The sequence below is a fragment of the Lissotriton vulgaris genome, chromosome 6 (assembly GCF_964263255.1).
Source record: "Lissotriton vulgaris chromosome 6, aLisVul1.2, whole genome shotgun sequence".
Classification (NCBI taxonomy): domain Eukaryota; kingdom Metazoa; phylum Chordata; class Amphibia; order Caudata; family Salamandridae; genus Lissotriton; species Lissotriton vulgaris.
In genome coordinates, this window is record NC_141694.1 from 753,728,278 (window position 1) to 753,747,094 (window position 18,817).

General features: G+C 47.5%; 1 protein-coding gene across 1 annotated transcript in view; it reads left to right on the forward strand.

The window, feature by feature from the left end:
- Positions 1-18,817, forward strand: part of MCM9 (minichromosome maintenance 9 homologous recombination repair factor) — a 441,313-nt gene that overhangs the window by 74,538 nt on the left and 347,958 nt on the right. The window lies entirely within an intron of this gene.

Here is an 18,817-nt window from a genome sequence, read left to right on the forward strand (position 1 = left end):
TCTCGTTTATAGTTGCAGAGTCTGCAATCCCGGACTCCTGTGCCTGCATTTTCCGAGTGATATAGTTCATTGAGCGGCAGGGGGTGCAATCTGTAGGCGAGGATCTTGTGGAGTGCTGGGAGGCCCACGGCCTGCGTAAGATGATTTCGAGGATTTTGCGCGATGTGTGGCAAGCATAAGGACTCATGGAAGGCTCTTTTCCTGAGGGACTCTAGGTCCAGCTCCCGGGAGCGTGTGCGCACTTGTCTCTTTATCACTTGTTTGATGGTAGTGTAGTTGACAAGATCTGGGTTCCACGACTCGATCGCCAGGTTCAATTGCGTCATGGCAGCTTCGATGGTAACTGACCAGGGGTTCCCTGGTTCAGTGAAGATGTGTTTCAGGACAGCCTTTAGTGTGTTATCGCGTGCCGCTATTGCGAGGTAATAATATTTACTTAGGGCTGCCATTTCTTCCAAGGTTTGTTGGTTAAGGGCGAATTCCAGGCGGATTAGAGTGTTTCTTATACATTTCGGCAGGTGATACAGTCTCTTGTATGCCCCGCAATGGATTTTTTCCAGCTCCTTATTTAATTTGCCTGGGTACGCCTGTTGTGCGTAGTTAAGGGCCGGCATTAACTTAGCCTTAAGGACTCTTTCAATGGCCGTTGCTGATGGACTATGTATAAGAGCTTGTAGTTTGAATAGGGCAAAGGTGATGGACTTACCTTTACCCTGAATTTTCTTTAAGTGGGTACTGCACGACCCTGATTCGTGAAAGGAGGCCCCTAAGTATAAGTATTTTTGGGTACTGTCCAAGGTTAAATGGCCAAGGCTCCATTTTGCTCTTTTTTCTTTTGGGGTAGGGCCCAAAAATGACTATTTTTGATTTAGTCGGGTTTGCCACCAGCCTGTTTTTGTTGTTATATATTGCCAGGGCGGTGAGTGCCTTTTGGAGTCCTGTTTTTGTGTGATCCAGAATTACGAGATCGTCTGCATACTGCATGAAATGTATTTTGGTTGCCCCGATCTTTGGTGTTACTAAGGTGGCCCCCTGCAAGGCTGTCTCCATGTCTGCTGTGTATAAGTTGAACAGTAGGGGCGCCAACACGCACCCTTGTTTTAAACCGCGGTTCGTGTCTTTCTTATCAGTTGCGGAGTCGTTAGAAAGTTTGATTCTTACCCAGGTGTTTTGGTACAGGGATTGTATCGCTCTTAACAGGGAAGGATCGATGTTCCAGTGGACCAGCTTTCTCCAAAGGATGGTACGGTCTACCCCATCGAACGCAGCAGAATAGTCGATGAAGCAGGAAAATAAGGGGAGGCTTTTACGCAGCCGTGCTCGATTGATTAGATAAGAGAGTGCTGTGATGTTGTCCGCGGTCGAGGACCCTGGTCTGAAACCGGTTTGGCAGAATGGCAGGAGATTTTCTTCACTTGCCCAGTCTGTGAGGTCTTTCAGAATGGCACTTGCATAAGCTTTACCCTCAATGTCCAGCAGGGCGATCATACGGTAATTTGTTGGGTCTGATTTGGTCCCTTTTTTATAAATTGGGTGCAGGAGCGAGCCTCGCCATGAGTCAGGCACAGCCCCCGACAGCCAACAGTCAGAAAATAGGTGGGTCAGGTTTTCAGACCAGAATTCGATGTTTGATTTGAATAGGTGGGCTGGTAGACCGTTAGGGCCCGGTGCGCCGTTTGCTCGAATTTTTTTTAAATATTTTGGACACTAGAGTTTTTCCAGGAGGGGATGTTATGTTAGTAGTTAGAGCCGGGTCCAATTTTTGTGGGGTCGTGTTGTGAGGCTTGATGGTAAGTCCTTCTTCCTGGTAAAGTGCTTTTACGTGGCGAATCCAGACAGATGCCTCGAGGGCGTTTTCTCTATGATTTGTGCCTCGACCAAGGTGACTGATGTAACTCCAAAACTCTTGTGATTTTCCGGGGCTCAGTAGATCGAAAATTTTCAGCCACTGGGCCTCGCAATGATTACGCTTTGCGGCCCACACTTTTATGGAGTGGCTCTTTGCAACCTCTTGCAGTTGGGTTTTGTTTTTAGTTGTGCGGTTTTTACTGTAGGCTTTACGTTTTTTGTTTAAGTCCTTTGCACTGGTTTTAATTTCTGCATTGAATCCAAGTGTGGTCGGAGGATGCCAGCGGATTGCCCTGGGTTTGTCTCCACCTCCCCTAAGTTCTGCCGCTAGGGTCAAGGTGATTCCTTCCCATGTGGCTATCATCTCCTGATTGTGTTTACGCGGGGGCCAGCCTGCCCACGTGTTTGCCCAGTTGTTAAAGGTTGCTGTGGCTACCTGCCCCCATTTTATTCTTCTGGGCAGTTTTGTTAATTCTTGGCTGTCCGATGCTCCCACACATATCGGCTGATATCGTGATTGCACCGATAAGTTCATGGTTATTGTTAAAGCTGCGTGATCGCTATCATTACGTTGGTGAACCATGAAATTTATCATTTTGTCTTGCAGGTTATCGCTTAAGATGATGTAATCGATCGTCTTTTGGTTGTTATACGTGTGACCGATCAAGGCTCCCGGGGTGTTATTTAAAAGCAATGTGTGGGCCGTCGCCAGTTTGTGAGAGTTTAAGAGTTCATTCAGTGCTTCGGTCCCCCCGCGGTGTTGTTTTTGCTTGGTTGAAACCCCTATGTTATGAATGTTAAAATCACCGAGGATAATGCAGTCTAATGATGGGTAGCCTAGCAGTAAAGTTTCTAATTGATTTGCGAGTGTGGAAATAAGGAGTTGGTGCAGACAGCACCACTAAAGGACAGGTATGGTTAGAGAGAAAAAAACTGAATTTGACGTATAATCCACATTAATGAGAAGCACAATGACGGTTTGTTTACCTGTCGTGTAAGGGACAAATCCTCATCAATATGGAACTCAAGATTCCGTACAGAGGAAAAAAACAACAGGGCAAAATTACCTGACAGCCACCAGCAGACGACTGAGAGCGAGAAAGCAGACCTGCCGATGGAGTAACATTGGATTATGATCTAGTCCCTGATGAATTTTAAGAAGTGCCGATCTAGCCAAAAGGTAATGTTATGCATACAATTGTTTAAGGCCTCAAACAGAGCAGTGGATTAGTCAACTGATATGATCTTCTGGGTGACAGAGTAATTCATGAAGCTTGCATATTGAGTTCTGATTCTGAGCAGCTGAGCCAGAGGTCTAAAATAAATATTGAACAAAGCTGGCAGTGGCAGCTCCTCTGCAATGGTGGAGGAGCGTCGCCCCACTGCCTGGCTCAGAGTCAGCAAATAAAAAACAAAACTATGTTTTAGAATAGTTTTATTGTAATTTGCCAGCTCTGAGCCAGCTTGTGCAGGGAGGGGCAGGGCACAGGAGGAGGAGTGCCATGTTTACTCCATAAGTACGCATATGTGTTTGGCCGGCCATCTCAGGCCAACCAAAACACACATGCGCACTTAGGTTTCTCTAGCCTGGCTCTGAAAGGCCGGAGAAACCCCCACATACGCCCTGGCCTGAGCGGAGTGTCTTTTCAGCCCGCTCAGGCCAATCCCTGCGCCGCTCTCCTAGCAGGAGAGCAGCACAGGCATTGGATGGGAGTCTGTCCCAGGGTCTGCCGGGACCATGAAGGGAAGAGGAAGTACGACACAGGAGGAGACTTCAGATAAGGTTTTTTATTTTTATATATTCTAACACCTCTCCGTGCGCTGCCCCTCCCGTGTTCCCTCCACCCGTTTCACCACCCTTTGTTTGTGGCTGCCGCCACTGAAAGCTGGACTCCAGGAAGAGCCTTGAGGAACTCCTTGGCCAACAGCTTTAAACATGGAACGAAAGGGGATGTAATGGATTGCTTGAAATCTATTTTGAAAGTAGGGTATGGCACCATCTCAGGGCAGTGCCTCTATTTATCCTATTAATTATCTGTTTATACTACGAATACCTTGGTTTATTTGGGTGTGTGCAACCACAAGATGTTTTCCAAGATGTTTTCCTGGAGGGTTTGTATGTAAAACACACAAACACAACACAGCCACTCTTACTTTACAGAGTCAGCAACAATGGCTTTGTAGTTACGGATAGGTCAGAGTTTCCTTTTAAAAGGCATTAATTATTTTCTTAAATATTTACCCAATAAGTTAATCTGAAACGGGTTTGGCTTGGCAAGTTTCATGCAGATATGTTGTGAGCTGGGGTCAAAAAAGTGACTTTTCCTATGATAACTCCCACAAAAATCTTTGCCCTCCAACACAGAAAAAACCAGCCAAACGGAAGGAATTACCCCAAACTTGACATGAAACTAGAGCATTACTCCAGAAAGTGCTTTAACTTATTTTGGTGAAATCTGTCCAGTAGTTTGAGAATAAACATATCAAAATATTTTGAGGTGGACTCAAAAACATTATTTCAAAATTAGGATCTGGACCGCGTGTCTAATTTTTAGAGATAAGTGAATTCTATTGGATGAGGGAGAACAATCACGGCAGATCCAATATTCGGTCCCTGTGTCCTGGAAAAAAAATTATGGAAACCAAAAGGGGCAGGAAGAGCATCCCCTGGTTCAAAAAGCGTGTAAAATGTAAAAACAATACAAACATTTTGATGCAGGGTTTGCGGCTAACGCGACCGAGGTCGCTGATGCCAGAACATCCCCTATGCCAAGAACTGTGCCTCAAGGTCTCCAATCCTAAGCAAAGGGCTTGTGTACTTTGTTAGACCCCATTCTATTATCCATGAACCTAGGGGACTGCAAACATACTCAGACTCATGTGTCCTTGCTGACATTACTGAGGGACTCTTGAACCCTGCCTGCCAACCCTGCTGGCTCTCAGAGAGAAGGATAAATTGCACTGCTGGCTAGAGCAAATTAAGATTTCCTAGTGGGCAACAGTAAACATGTTGAATTTTTATAGTACGTCACAAAAGAACCCATAACATTTCTGCAGCATGGTCAGACATAAATAACGTACAGTACGTATCTCTTCGTGCGCATAAGCGTGAGCCCATCCAGAAAGGGCAGCAAATGATACTTTTCAGTTGAAAACAGATGCAAAAAAAGACCCCCAAAAGTCTCTGTAAACATGACTTGAAAAACCTGGTGATCGAACTGTTGGAGACTGCTGCTGGTGCCTTACTCTAGTGGATGAAATTACATTATTTTCAGAAGAGGAGACTGCAGTTCACATCGCAGTGGACATCGAAGGGTGTTTGCTTGCACCCTCCACTACCTTCTCCTCAGCAACCTTCTAGCCCCCCCATCCAATCTATGTGGGTATGGTCAGATATCCATATGTCTAGAATGGCTGCTCTGATGAAGAAACAGAGGAGAGTGCAGAATTGTTGTCATTTTATCTCTCCTCCATCACTTAACGTGCCTCCAGGCAACTACCCATTAGCTTTCCAGATTGTGGTGCGATTCTGTAGGATCTCAAGTTTAGATGGTCCTAAACTCCAAAATAAGAACTGGCAGATTGAGAAGATGCTACTTCAAGACAACTTCTGGATTGCAGAAATCAGGGAATTTATAATAGAAGAATTTTAGCAAAATGAGGATTCCACTGATTTTGCGAAAAGCAACACTATGTAATAGAACCACACTCTATGGAATTGCTCAATCTAGACAAAAAATGCGAAAAAGTATCACCCTGTGAAACAGTTATAGCTTGTACAGAAAGCATTTTTTAGGTCTCGTGCCTAGCGTTGCACTGAGCAGCAGTGCTCGTGCAGCGCAACACATTTAGTAGGTGAAAAACGGGGTTTTAGCACTGACCTAGGAATCGCACACACTCGTGCGTGTGCTTTTCATTTTGTGCTACCCCATTGGCCTTTGCGTGCGTCTTTTTATAAAAGACTGCACATAATTGGCCAAAGGCGGGCGCTTTGCTTCGCCCACGGCCTATTGGTGTCTATTACGCTCTTGGTGAGCGTAATAGACACCAATAGGCCATGTGGTTTCAATTATCGTGCCCAGACACGGGCGCAATAATTGAAAGAACATGGCTCGCAGTGGCACGTGCGCCCGCACCACTCAGCGAGGTCCAGATATTTAAATATGACCCCACGTTCGATTGATGCAAAAGTTTCACATTTTGAAAAAGTTCTTTCAAAGTTTTCTAAAAAATATATCGGAATGTTTTTACACCTGGTCGCTTCGTAATATCAGTAACCTGTTTCAAAATTAGCTTGTGTGACTTTTCAAATATATATTTGAAATTGTTAAAGGCGCATATGCGATTTGTGTAAGAAACATTTTGTAACGAGTGGACCTGTGCAGTACTGGCTTGTGACGACGTTGGGCTGCTAGCCCCTCGCTCACTGACTCGGGACTGGAGGGGTCTGTCTGCCCCTCTGGACAGCAGCCACGCTTTCTGTTTGTCTGCTGTCTCTACGGGCAGAGTGGGAACAGGCAGCTGTGGGGCAGCTGCAGACGTGGAGGGGCAGAGGTCAAGATTAGAGTGGAGCCTGCCACGGATCTGGCTTTTAACGTGAGACAGGGCGAGGGACGGACCAGAGGGGGAGCTCTCAAACCAGACATTCACAGCTCCTGCTGCTAATGATCGGGTGCGCGAGGCAAGGGGAGGGGAGGCAGAGCGGAGCCAGGGCGCGCGCGACGGGCTGGCTGAGTGGCTGCGGGGCCAGCTGGGCAGGTGCATTCGCACGGAGACAGCAAAGTGCGCCCAATTCCTTTGTACTACCTGCCACCCGGCTGCCCCCACAAATGGACTTCGACGCTCTTTCTCCGATCTGCCCACCACACCTTGCAAAAATGAGCGATGGCACACGCTTCTGTTGCACACTCTCCCACGCGTGCAATCTTGGGAACTTTTGCTTCGCTAACCGCCATGAAATTTGCGGGGAAGGTGGTGAGGAGGAACAGCAACTGCTATGGGACGTTGTCCATGGAAGCTCAATGCCCCTAAAAATTTTACTAGGATGCGCAAAATGTGCCCTTCGTACACGTCATTCGGAATCAAGCACATTGTCACATTGACACACATCGCCAGTCTTTTATTTCACATGTCACACCTGCAAGTATGTACTGATATGTGCACATACATATACGTGCCCTAGTTAGCTAACTTTACTTGTTTGCACACTTTGGTGAATTGTACAGAAGCCTCCTTATTTGCAAATGTGCCCTCTCGTGCTCACACACGATAGTACTCCTCCCACACACATCCTCTCTCTTACTTTTCCTCACTTGCTCTGCATTTCCGCAGATATCTCTCACATTATGCATATCAAGTTACCTGCACATGCCTTGTGTGCACACACATCCATCATTGACACATATGCCCACGTGTGCACAAGGGCGTAGCTTTTTCTATGACTGGGAGGGTGTGTGTGTGGGGAGGGGGAGCGCTTCAGATTTCCCATCAATACGTGAAATATACGTAAAGCAGGGAAGGAGAGCTTAAGAAGCAGTAGGAAGGGAGTGGAGTGGGGATTGTGAGGAGTGCTTATAACTCAATATTTTATTAGATAACCATGTTGTCACTTCTTTAAAACAGGGACTAGGGTGTGTGTTTGGGTTTTCATTTGCATGTAAAAATCTGAAGTGAAATATGGCAAACACTTAGCTATACCCGACCTAAAGCACTTGTACCCAACTATTTACTACAGAATACATTTATTAGGGTAGTGTAGTACCCCAAACACCCCACTGAAGCTACGTCCTTGTATCTATTGAGCCTGTACATGCATAGTTAGCTGGCATATTCTTAATTTTCCCAATTGACTCTTTTCACGCATGACCCTTGTATGCTCAAGTGTCTCTCGTTTGCACTCACGCCCCTCATTGTAGCTCTCAATGTGTCAGTTTTGTGATAGTTTACTTTAGGGGGATCCGACTCGGAAAGTGGCCATTTTTGGCTGTACGTGAAATCGAGTGAGACCCTCCAAATGGGAGCCGCTTTTGAACTACACTACACCCTCGTTTAGGTACACGTCTCACACCGGACGTATGTCTCGTTTTAGACATTGTACTTCATTTGCACAAACGACCTTCATTTTTAAACAGGCGTTTCACTTGCGCGCTGACATTTGCAAACATTCCTTTCAGTTGGACGCACGTCCCCTCATTTGTATCGTCTTTCATTTGCACACTTGTCCCCCATTTGCACACATGCCTCCTTTCCGCGCTCTGACCTCATTTGCTAAATATAATCATGATTCCATCCAATGATAATCGTTAGTAAAAGGCAGGGTGGGTTCATCAGTACTCAGCATCCAGATATACCTCTTTCCCACAAGTCCCTTATTAGTATCACTCATTTGCATACGTGCTCCAAGGTGTACGTATGCCCAATGCGGATACGACTGAGCCTCGTGGTGCAGGCGGGCGTGCAGAATTTCTGCTGAAGTGAGTGGCAACTGCTTGAATAATAAGCAATTGTAAACACCTAGGCGCTGAAAGTGGGTCATTAACTCATGCTTAATGCCCCTCCCACCCCCCACCCTAGAGAAAGAAGCAGTGTATATCTTGTTACTGTCCATACTCCACCCGTGCAAGTCCCGCATCGGGCGCCAGAAATCCCAAGGTGCCAAGGCTACGTTGTAGGTGCCAATTCGCTTCCTTGGCCAGGTAATTCACATTGGCCCAGAATTATTCAAAGTCTAAACAAAACAAAGGCATTTAAACAAAGTAAATTTAACAGAAACTTTTTCCGCCAGTCGGTCACGCAAAGACAACGGGTGCTCCTCGGATCAAGAACTTGTGGTAAGAGCAGTACACACAAAGCATGTATCGGAACATGGGGCATCCGATTGTCCAGCAGAAAAGACCACGAAAAAAACTAGAAATTGAAAATATTGAAGCCAAGGCTGAGAGACAGACGTTGCACCATCACCAGACATAGCAGGGCATAGCAAATAAACCATGATATGAAAGAGTCATCACAACCAGACAGCAATGACTGACATATGCAAGTGCACTGGGACACAGAGAGGGTCTTCGCCAACAGGCACAACAGAGCGTGAGAAACACAAATTAACAGAGAGTAGTATCGCCACCAGACAGAGAGCACCCGCTTGTAAACACGTTAGGTTTACTCTGAGACCAAAAGTGTCATCAAATACAGGCACGACAGACTGTAAAAAGTAAAAATACATACAGAAAGTGCCATCATCTCCAGCGAGGCGCATAGAAGTGTAACAGGACTGGGAATTCTGTCATCACCAACAGACACATGACAGTGTGAGAAACAAAAACATAGAGCAAGTCCTACCAAGACCATTGAGACAGGAGGAGTATTAGAGCTGTCCTAGGGTTTCTGTGTCATCAACAACCGCCACAATACAGTTTGAAAAGCAAAACCTAACATAGAGAAGGTCCCATCACCACCAGTGAGACAACAACACAGAAACAGTATTGGGGCACTGTGCCATGAACGACAGGCACATTACAAGTGTGAGAAACAAAAACGAATAGAAGCAGTATAGCACCAGCAGAGAGACAGAACTGTAATAGTACTGGGACACTGTTTCATCACCCACAGATACATTACAGTGTGAGAAACAAAACAAGAACAAAGAGCAAGTCCTATCACCATCAGCGAGACAGGAAGCACTGTAACCTATTAGAGCTGTACTGGGGTTCTGTGTCAGCAGCGACAGGCACAACACAGTGTCATAAACAAAACCTAAGAGAGAAAGTGCCATCGCCACCAGAGAGAAAGCAAGGGCACATATGTTATAGTTGTACTGGGACACTCTGCCATGAGCGGCAGGCACACCAGAATGTGAGAAACAGAATCTAACATACAGAAAGTACCATCACCAGCAGCTACTGGGTAATTGCACCATCAACAACAGACACTGCTGAGCCGGAGAGACAACATGCATTTGCAATCCAACAGGTCGCGCATTTACGAAAGTTTGAGCTAGTGGCATTGTAAGTGAGAATGCCTTTTATTTATGTGTTGTTTTTAAAACCGTAAAATAACAAGCCCTTGCAATGCACTAGGTCTCACATTTGCGAGAGTTTGAGCTATTGGCATTGTAAATGACAATGCCTTTTATTTATGCGTTTGAAAACTTGCAAGATGTGCGTAAACAAGCACTTTGTACTTGATCCTTGCTTATAAAAAGCAAGGCTGGCAGTCTGTTTTACTGCCAGTCTTGCTTTTTGTAAGCAAGGACTATACGTACAAAGTGCGTGTTTATGCACCGGTTGCAGGTTTTCAAAACAAATTAATTAAAGGCATTGTCATTTACAATACCAATAGCTCCAACTCTCACAAATGTGAGACCTATTGCATTGCAAATGCTTGTTTTTCCAAGCACACACTGGAGGGCTGAAAATATGAAAGAATGCCAAGAACACCCATAGGACATGTACAATGATGCTGAATGCCGCTATCGCTGGGGAAAGATGGTATGAGGAAAGGCAGTTTAAGGATAAGCTATTAGAATTATCAACGGAGGAGACAGCTAACAAGAATTAGATAGTAAGACATGGAGATCCTGATTGTAATTTAGTAACAGATGAATCTAGTAGAATAGATACCATACTTTTGGATCATTATATAAAATCAATGAAGCAGGCCATGACATTTAAAAAAGAGCGCTGGGTCACAGCACGTACCTTGGGTCTTTCAGCTCCAGCCAAACAACCCCCCCGCCCCCCCCCCCCCAAACTTTCATCCTATTTGGGGGGGTAGTTTTATCTGCAGCACCAGGCTCCTCTGCCCACACAACAGGCTTCCCAGTGCTTTCAAACTGGGACCGTGGCCAGAGGGTCTACAATCTGGTCACCAGGGTAATAGTTCATCCCAGTCTTCCACCCATACGGCCAGAACCTCCAAACGTCTCTAGTATGCCCTTATTAGTGCGCAGCTACTCAGTAGGAGGCAGGAATCAGCCATTTGCAGCAAGGGTGGCAGCAAATCACATCTGACAAATGAATCCAGCAAATTATCTAAAGGGGCTATCCCCCGCCATTTCTTTTGAACCCACTGCACCTGTTGCCTACTTCAGACCACTTCTTGGAGGTCCATATGTTCTTTTTCTGTCCAAAGAAGCCATAGAGAGGGCACCAGCCATAGAACATGGGGCTGAGAATTGTTCCTTCTACTTTCCTGTTCTGAAGAAGGAGGCCTCTGTTGTATTCTAGATCTTCACCCCCCTCAATACCTTTCTGTGCAAGGACAAATTCAAAATGCTCACCCTGACCCAGCTTCAATTCACGCTGGAGACTGGATGGTGGGGTTGGTTTTGCAGGATACTTATTTTCACGTCCCCGTCCTCCAGAACCATAGACGTGACCAGCGATTCACGATGGGCCACAAACGCATTCAGTTTGCTGTGCTCCCATTTGGCTATACCAGTGCCCCTCTGGTGCTCACAAAGGTGATGGGGTTGGTCACTGCCCATCCTATAAGATCGAGGGTGCCAGTCTTATCCTTCCTGGACTGCTAACCAGTGCTAAAGGGCATGTGCTCTCTCCCCTAAACATTGTTTGATTGATACATCCACAATTGGCACATTTAAGGTACGTATAAGTCCCTAGTAAAGTGCACTACATGTACCTAGGGCCTGTAAATTAAATGCTACTAGTGGGACTGCAGCACAGCTTGTGCCACCCACTTAAGTAGCCCATAAACATCTCAGGCCTGCCATTGTCTGAACCTGTGTGTGTAGCTTACACTGCCATGTTGACAGAGGTGGCCCAGGACATCTTCCAACAGTGGGCAGAAGCCTAGCTCGATCTCTTCGCCACCACGGAGAATGCGCAATCTCAGCACTTTTGCCTTGGGAGTACCCAAGCAGGCTGTCTCTTGGAGACTGATTCTGTAGAGTGAAGCGTAGGACTCCCATTTGCCTTTGCATCACTACCTCTACTGCCCTGAGTTCTGAATATCAGAAATGACCGGGCCCAATTCATTCTAGTGGCTCCAGATTTAGTCAGGAGAGTGTGGTGCTTGGAGCTTCTGAGCTTGAGCATCCATCCTCCGATCATGGTGCCACTTCAGGAGGATTTCCTCTCCCAATAGAAGGGCAGAGTTCTGTACCCAGGCCTGCACAACCTGCACCTCCATGCCTGGAGATTGACTGAAAACAGTTGATTGACTTTGACCTAACTCCTGTATTTGATGTTATCTTGGCAGCCAGGTGTCTTTCAAAAAAGCCTGCTCATGCTGAATGGTTGGACAAGTTTATTGTTTGGTGCAGTAACAATCAGTTGACCCGGTACAGGTAAAACTGTCGGATATCTTGTTGATTGCATTTTTTAGCCCAGCAAGGACTAGCTCTGACTATAGTTAAAGGTTATTTATCGAGCCGTCCTGCCTTTATTAGTCTGCCCTGCCAACCTTCCCTTTTCAAATCATCGTTTGTGATGCATTTTATAAACCGTTTACAACATATTTCCACCTAAGCCCTTTGTGATGCCACAGTGAGACTTACACTTGGTTCTCACGTTTCGAATGTTTACCCCTTTTGAACCAATGCTTGTTTTCCATTGTGCCTACTCATCCTTAAAACAGACTACCTGGTTGCTTTAACATCTGCATGACGGTGAGTGAGCTGCAGGCCCTTTTGGTCCTGCCTCCCTATAACACCATTTTTCTGGACAGTCTGGTGTTGAGAACCTGAGCTGCATTCCTAACAAAGGTGGTGATGCCTTTTCATGTTGGAAAAGCCACCACAGTTGGATGTTCTTTACAGCGTATCATCCCTCGAAAGAGGAAGAGAGAGACTCTGTTGTTTGGACCCCAAAGGGCACTCGGCTTTAACATATCAGAGCACATTGGGTGGACAATCTGATATTTGTGGGAATCTTTTTGGGATAAGAAGGGCAAAGCGGTGCAGAAACAGACCATCTCTCGAAGGCTAGTCCCCTGCATTAAGACCTGCTACGTATTGGCTAATCTGATAGACGTCTAGCCGCAGATTTCCTTAACTTAGAATATCCCCAGGCATCAGACTGGATCCGGAAAATTTTCTGCAGCAGCACCTCTGCGCGCCGGGGGCGGTGCCGCACGACTCCGCCCTGACGTCGTCCACGACATGATGTCAGGGGAGCCATATATGCCCCTTCCGGTGCGCTGACGTCAGTTTTCTTCTTTTCCGCGATCTAACGCAGATCCGGGAAAGCGATACCTCTGGCCTGTTTTGTTATTTACAGGCCTTTTCGTCGCCCTTGGGGCATCGAGGAACAGTGTGTTGATGCCCTTTGCCGGCTTCAAGCGGTGCCGGTCCTGCTCCCAACAAATTTCAGAGACGGGCCCTCACCAAATCTGTATGTGATGCTTGGGGGAGCACCATGACTCCGTGGAGTGTGACGCTTGCCGACAACTGCGGCCTAAAGCCTTGCGGGTACGCCGCATGAAATTACTGTCTGCCCGGATGTCCCGTATGGATCCCACGCGACGCAGGTCTCCTTCTCTGCCGGGGCTGTCCACACGCCACAAGCACGCGCACAAGGCTGTTCCTCTTCGGGGCAGGTCCCAGGACCGGGCCATCATCCACCTACCTCCGGTAAGCACAGATTGAAGTCACGGAGGTCGTTGACTTTGCGTCGACATCGTGTTGGCTCACGGTCCATACTGGACTCGGATCCTCTGGAGTCGGACCCAGCGTACCCCCCCACGTTTCCTGGTGCTGGGGTGACTCTGCCTCAGATGGAGGACTACTACAGGGACCTGCAGTCTTTTCTGGCTTTGTCCTCCCTCCCTGGCGTGCCTTTGGGCCCCACAGGGGTGGGTAGGGACTATGGTTGGGTCTCCGCCAGCGGGTTTCGCCTCGACTCCGACCGAGGGCCCTGATTCCGACTCCTGAGTCGCCGCAACGTCGGGACACAGGCCGGAGGGCCATCCCGTGACATCTAGCACAGCTCCTGAGGCTCCCTCCTAGGCTGCTCTCTCTGCCACCGATTCTGCGCACTCTCTCTCCGCAGATTCCCACCTCAGAAGATGTTGAGTCTTCGACGGTTCGTCTCCGGATTGTCGAGGCCTCTTTGCAGGTCGTCCACCGGATCGACTCGGACAGTCCAGGTTTCTTCGGAGGTCGTCGACACTGGATCGACTCAGACAGGCGAGGTTTTTTCGGGGGTCGTCGATGCCGGATCGACTCGGACGGTTGAGGCCTTTCCAGAGGTCGTGGATGCAGGCTCGACTCGAGCGGTCAAGGCCTGTTCGGATGTCACCGATGCTGGCTCCACTCAGCCAGGCGAGACCCTTTCTGAGGTCGTTGACGCTGGCTAGACTCTCGCGGTCGAGGCCTCTTCGGAGTTCGCCGACGCTTGCTCCCCTCTGCCAGTCGAGGCCCTTTCTGAGGTTATTGACGCTGACTCGACGTCGCCTTTCGACGCTGTTGCCATCTCCGGCTTTATTGGTGGAGGAAGGGCTTCCTTTGGATTCCCCACTTCCTCAGTTATTTCAACGCTCTCCGGAGCAGGCACAAGTTGGGCCTTGGGCTGCTCATCCTTTTGCTGAGTCTCTGTTAGGGGGCCGGCTTAGCTTGCGTCCGTCACCTACGGACGACTTGCTGTCACTGCCTCGCGGGGCGACTGACGCAAGTGGCACGTTCATCAGGTCTATTTGTAGGGCTGCCGACCTTTTGCGGATGCAGCCGCCCTCTGTGTCTAGACCTCCGGAACCCTTGCTGGATCTTTTCCACTAGGGTGCGGGGGACGTGGAGCTACTTTTACCATTTGCGGAGTCATTATTTGACATCCTTCTTGGAACATGGGCGAGGCCCTCTTCTGGGGACTCTGTGGAGCGTGCTGTGGCACATCACCATCGGCCAGCTCCCACTGACCCCGCCTCTTTGACCCTCCACCCTGGGGCAGGGGTTCTTGTGCTTCAGGCTGCTCTCTCTACTGCTTTGGTTCCAATGCATCCTCCCACTCAGCAGTCTAGGTGGTTAGAGTCATGTGGCTGTGATGTGTTCGCATCTACAAGCTCTGCACTCAGGTCCCTCAACACTGTGTGTGTGTTTGCACGGGCTACTTATGCCCTATGGGACACTGTAGAGCTGCTCCTCCCCTCCTTGGCGAAGCGTTCTTGTCCTGATCTGGCCCGCATAATCTGCGATGGCCATGATATGGCACAGTTTTCGATTAGGGCTGCCATGGACACCAAGGACTCTGTGGGTAGGGCTATGGCCTGATCGGTGGTCATACGCCTCCATGCGTGGTTGCGCAATGGCATCCTCCCAGAGCATGTGTAAGAGTAACTTAGGGATCTACCTTTTGATGGGATCACTCTTTGTGACGCCCATGCTGATTCGGCAGTCGGGCGCCTCTTGTCTATGTTTGGTTGTCTTCCCAGGTCTTAATACTTATGGAGGGTTCCTGGGTGTGTGGCAGTACCGTCACTTTCTTTTCAGTTATCCCTTGTGGGTTACAGATGTTCTGGGATGTGTGGCTGTTCAGTTATTTTCATGTTCTGCTACAGCTAGTTTAGCTGTGTTTACCTTTCTTTTGAGCCTCTGCCTACGAGCTTGCTCAAGAAGGACCCTTCTTTTGTAGGGTTGTGCCTTACCCTGTGTGGGGTTTTTGTTAGCAGTTATATTGCTACACTTACTTACCAGGCAGATTTGCTGTGATTGTCTGTTGTAGGATGTCTCCTCTCGTGAGACCCATAGGGTTAGTTTCTCTCAGGGTGTTCCTTTGGTGGTCTACGGTTGTCCGTAGTTCCTTCCTGCCTCCGTAGGGATGACCTTCACCGCCCTTTTTTCAAAGGGGTTTGTCACGCCTGTATTTTCCGGGCGCGTTCTTACGGCATTGCTGTGGCCGTCTTGCCTGTCTACCATGTGGACATGCGCCCCTTGGAGGGCAGGTCCCTTTGTATTCTGAGAATACTCGCATATTGGTGCACACAAGTTGTGCTTCACGTCTTTTCTTCTGGCTCAAGCACAGTCTGTTTCCTCGCTACTGCCCTGTTCATATTCTTACATCTTCACTGAGTGGCTCTAGTCTATAACTTGTTGCCACTGTATCTGTGCTCCACCCCCCTATGTTTCCTGGAGTGTGGGTTCTTTTTCACATTTGTAGCACTGGTAATGGTTTCCACACCAGTTGCTCTCTAATAATAACCAGGGTTGCTTCTTTCAGTGGCTTTACTGTGAGTAAATTTTTTCACAGCATTCTGTCTATCCTTTACTGCCAGTATTGTGGTCTCTGTTCTTCCCTGCATCAGGGGAGGTCACATTTCCCCCCTTGGAGTACTGTTGACTGTTATTCCGCCCACTGGTGCAGTGTAATTATTGAGCGGATCCCCTGTTTAGGGTTTCGTCACTTCACGTATATGTGGCAACGTTCCTGTAGCCTGTGTGTATGGCGTAGGTTCCACACACCACAGGGGTGCTCCATACCAGGTTTCTTCTGTCCTAGTGTTCGGACTTTTTGTTCAGTCTTTCCTTCGGATTAGAGACTTCTATGTCTTCTATGTTCTGGCTTGTCTTCTGTTCTAGTACTAACGGCACCATCTGGCCATTGGTTGGCTTCCTGCCAATGCTGTCACATGTTTAGCTGGTGCAGGTTTCAACAGTGCTTCTTGCCGCTGTTGTGCATACCATGCCGGTATGCGCTGACTCTATCATACCAGTTGTCCTCTCTCTGGGTTTTACTTACAGTCGGCACGCTGTATCCTGCGGATCTCTCAAGTACTGGGTTCAAATCCACTTCTTGCAAATTCATGAACTTTCCTTTTAACACCTACATGTCTAATATGTGTTTTCTTCTCTGACCCGATATGTATACAGGTGTTTTCTTCTCTGACCTGGTATATATACGGGGGTTACCATGCTGTTCTTGCACGGCTTGTGGTACTTTTGCCTCCCATTGTTCTCCGCTCTCTTCAGAGTTCATGGTCTGGTGTTCACTGCGCCAGCATTGCTGTCCCCACCGTGTTTCGTCACCTGGTTGACGCTAATGTTTTAGTCACATTATTGACAGCTAAGTTCTCTCTGGAACTTGGTGGGGTTCAGTCGCAGACCCGCTTCCTCGATGGGTATGGCTTTGGTATATATTCTTAGTTAAGGAATCTGCGGCTAGACGACTCTATCAGATGAACGAGTTACTTACTTTCGGTAACGATGTATCTGGTAGAGACATAGTCTAGCCGCAGATTCCTTAATGCCCACCCGTCCTCCCCGTTCTGCAAGTTCCTTTCAGGTTGGGCTTTCTATACTCGCCTCCCTCTGGGTGGCTTGTCCTTCTGCAGGGTAACATCTTCTCGACACAGAATGCTTCATTCTATTTTCATTGCTACTCTGCCCATTCTCTGGATTGGGCGGTATGCTCATATGTTCTTTCCAGCCCTCGGCCCGGATTGTACAGTGTAAAATCTATTCATGTTTTTCCCCTCCACCCAGCTCTCCCTTTCTCCATCTCCTTGGGGTCTTTTACCACCCCGGCAACCCATTGGTTCAAGTCTGTTGGCTCTGCCTCATTCTATCGGTCTTTTATTGGGGTTACGACGTCTCTTTCTGGTTACGTCTTGTGGGGAGTTCTCCTTAATCCTGTGTCCGGACTTGTTGTCCTTCACAGTTATACATTATGGATGTGAACTTTCTTTAGTCTGCGAGGCTGTTTTTTCACATCCTCCTTTCCCTCCAAAGGTGACTTGGCCTTCACTCTTGTGGGGTTTCTTTTTAAAAGCAGTGTTCTGCTCTTCCTTTTTTTACTTTTCAACATCCGGTGCCTGGCACTGTCCTTTATGGTGCTGTTTTCACCTTCCAATTTCTTTTTTCTTTTTCATCATTTTGGCACACTGTTCCCATATTCTCAGTTTTTGGTGGTGGCTTCGCGTTGTGACGTGGAAAAGTTTCTCAGATGAAAACTGACGTCAGCGCGCCGGGAGGGTCATATATGGCTCCGCTGACGTCATGTCCGTGGACGACGTCAGGGTGGAGTCGTGCGGTGCCGCCCCGGGCACGCAGAGGTGCTGCTGCAGAACATTTTCCGGATCCAGTCTGGCGCCTGGGGATATTCTAAGTTAAGGAATCTGCGGCTAGACTATGTCTCTACCAGATACATCGTTATCGAAGGTAAGTAACTCGTTCTTCAGCCTCCTCCTGGATGCCTAAGGTCCTACGCTGCCAAGGCTGCCACCACTGAATTGACACACCAAGTACAAAGTTAAAAAGGATGAGACAATCGTCAAGCAAAAATCTTGGCAAATTTTGGTTGTTTTTGACAATAATTTGCTACATTGTGTAGAATTCTTCTCTTTTTCCCATTTTCTCTTTCAAATAATATGAAGATTCATTGTTTGTATTGTCAGTTATAACTGAATTTTAATGTGAAGTAATGAAAGTGTGCAACAGTGCATATAGTTCTATTGTAAAAAAAAAAAGAGTTGGTTAAAGACCACATACTTATTACAAGTAAGGTGGAGGTGTGGAGCTCATGGTCCATGAACACCAGAGCAAAGGTTTAATCTAGATAGCTGCAGTTTGGAATTAAGTTCCATCTTGACTAAGATCAGTGATTGAACATGGCCTTTTTCAGAGATGTGGATGTTCTCTTAGGTCATTGGTATTGGAAAGACCAAAGGCTGCAGCCTCTTCTGGGTATCAGAGTCTTGAGTTGTCATGTGACAGAACGAATTGAAAGATTTAAAAAAGTGGAATACCAAGAATAAAATGATCGAATGGAAATTAATTGTGGCTTATACTTCTTGCAATGCAACAGTGCTTTCGGAATGGGAGCGATTTCGTTCCTGTTCTATTGGTTTGAACTTTCACGTGGCCGTAGGGCGGACCACGTTTCCGGGATGCACGCAACCCAAAATGATTCAATTACAAAGCAGCCTGAAAAAGGTGTGCACTTCAACCCGACATTTTGCTATTTATTTCAGTATTACCATACTTATTCGTAGTTGGTGGATTTTTCTCTTGATGCACTTTCCT